This window comes from Capsicum annuum, chromosome 7 (assembly GCF_002878395.1).
Source record: "Capsicum annuum cultivar UCD-10X-F1 chromosome 7, UCD10Xv1.1, whole genome shotgun sequence".
Taxonomy (NCBI): domain Eukaryota; kingdom Viridiplantae; phylum Streptophyta; class Magnoliopsida; order Solanales; family Solanaceae; genus Capsicum; species Capsicum annuum.
The window spans coordinates 209,582,966-209,585,764 of NC_061117.1; positions in this window are offsets into that span (position 1 = coordinate 209,582,966).

Sequence of the window (2,799 nt, forward strand, 5' to 3'; positions counted from 1 at the left end):
GGAAAGGATCGTCTATGAAATTTACCAAATTAACATAACTCATAAATATCTCGGCGCAAGTTAATTTTTGGTACATCAAGCACCATACCCTTGAATTGCATATACACCAATGAATTAATATTATAAGACCAATTCTTTTGTACCAAAGCCAAGTATTGCTCATTTCAACATTGAAAGAGCAACTTTCAGCAGAATAGCATGAAATTGGAAAGGAATTACCAATCATGCTATTTTTAGCTACTTCACAATCTTTAGGATCATAAATGGCACATTTTTTATCCTTAAAAGTAAGTGAACAATTATTGTGAAGCAACACTCAACAAGTTTTGAGGCAGGCTTGGCACATAAAGAACATCATTTATGATTTTCATACCTTTATTCGTAGGGAATTTCACTAATCCTCTTCCTTGATCTTGCACTAGTGCACTATCTCCAAGCTTCACTTTGGTCCTATCAGACTTGTCCAGGCTAACTAATAGATTTTCATCAATCGTCATGTGCCGTGTGCACGCACTATCGACATACCAACTATATCGATCATGTGTTGTGTGCGAAGCCATGAATACCTCTTCCTCTATTTTTTCAACTTGGTGATCTTCCATGAAATTTACTCGTTGGAAAGACTGACCACTTTGAGGTTGATTTTGCTTGCAATACTTTTCAATGTCCATACTTCTTGCAGTATCTACATTGAATGAGAGACCTCTTTGACTTCTGCCAATAATTCTTCTCCAAGTGGTTTGTCTTCTTACAAATACCCAAAGGTGAAAATTTTCCTTTCCTCGATAATTTACCTTGGTATCCACCAGATTTCATTCTCCAGAGTGGTCTAAAAAGACTTCTCTGCCTTCCTTTTGTTGCTTGAATTTATGCCTTACTTGAAAGGCATCTTCGAATGTCCCTTCACTTCTCATAGTTACTCATTGCTCTTGGATTTGCAATTTAGAGATCAGCTCAGCTATTGAAAGAGTAGTCAAGTCATAAGACTTTTCAATAGTTGAGATTTTTTATTCAAACTTGTCCGGAAGGCTGACCATGATCTTCTCCACAACTTTTTGATCTGAAAAATTTTCACCAAGTATCCTTATTTAATACACAATATCCATCAGCTTGGAAGAGTAGTCTTTCACGCTATCGGAGTCCTTCGTCTTCAAGAGCTCAAACTCCCTTTTCAAGGTTAAGACCTTGACAGACTTCACTCTGTTGCTTCCTTCAAACTCCTCCTTTAGCTTATCCTAGCCTTCTTTGGCTGTCTCACAAGCCATAATCCTTGTAAACATCACTTTCGTAAGGCTTGAGTGTATGCAAATGAGAGCTCTTGGAGTTCTAGTCACTAACTCATCATACTTTTTAATATCATTGAGAGTTGGGTTGTCTCCCAATGGCTGGACAACAGGTTCTCCTCTCTCAACGACATCCCACAAGTTGAGAGCCTTCAAATAAACCTTCATTTTAATGGCCCAAATATGATAATTCTCTTCCGAAAAAATAGGAGGACCCGTTGTTGGTTGATTTTCTGGTGCCATGTTTTTTCAGCAAATAAATCCAAGAAAATGAGCTAAAAATAAGATGAGCCAATCAATAAGAATTCATATCCCATAAGAATGGGCTCAAATACCATGTCAAAAACAAAGGGAACGTAAAGAGTAAAGCTACAACGAGAAAAATATAGGGAAATTGTAGTTGTAAATTGCTACAAAAGAGACTGTAGGGAAGGGGAAAGGTGAAACTTTTGGGTGATTTTTATTTTTCTGGATGGATACAAATGCACAATGTGCCTCCTATTTATACTAGTCCATGGATGATTCTAGATATCCTTCTAGATACATCTATAAGAAAAATCTAGGGCATAATACATAAATATGACCCTAAACTTGACACCAAATTATAACTTTGACCTTAAACTTTGATAGTGCACAAATAGAACCTTTAACTATTCAAAACCTGAACAAATATGACCTCTGATTTTGCAACCCCATGCGTGAGTCTCACTCGCGCCTACGTGGAAAGGTAATCCAATCATACGATACCACGTTGTTAGAAGGGCTGACTTGGAGGAAGGTCATATTTGTGCAGTTTTGAATAGTTAAAGGTCATATTTGTGCACTGTCAAAGTTTTATTTTTTGTGTTAAAACAGGGCATTTTTATTATTATTATTATTATTATTATTTATTTATTTATTTATTTATTTCTATAGCAATAGCACCTAGCTTTTTTATTTATTAAAAAAAAACAACCACTAGCAGGGATCGAACCCACGCAGTAGGCTAAAGAAAGCATCCAAGAAGAGCAAATAACACCATTGGGCTATCTAAGTCCCTTGTTTCTAGGGCTGGGCATATTTTGGTTTAAACCGAGAAAATCAAAAAATCGAACCGAAATTTAATTTTGGTTTGGTTTTTTGATTTTTCAGATTGGTTTAGGTTTCAAATTTTTGAAATTTGGTTAAACGGTTTGGTGTTTGGATTTTCAAAAAAAAAATTTGGATAAACCAAAAAATCGAAATTATATAAATAATATATTATAATTTATGTATATATTTTATTATATATGTAAATATACTAAAATATAACATATAAATATATAAATTAATCATTTAGTAACCCTAAATCCTAATATACTGCTTTGCTTTAGCCCCTAATATTAACATGAACACTGCAACGACGCTCAATTATCCTCAGTTCGTCAGTTCATTTGAAATTTCAACATCGTCAATGGCAGTCGGCAGTCGTTTGCTCAGTTCGTCACTGTCGTCGGCAGTTGCTACCAAGTGTGGCCACTGCCGTCACGCTAACAGC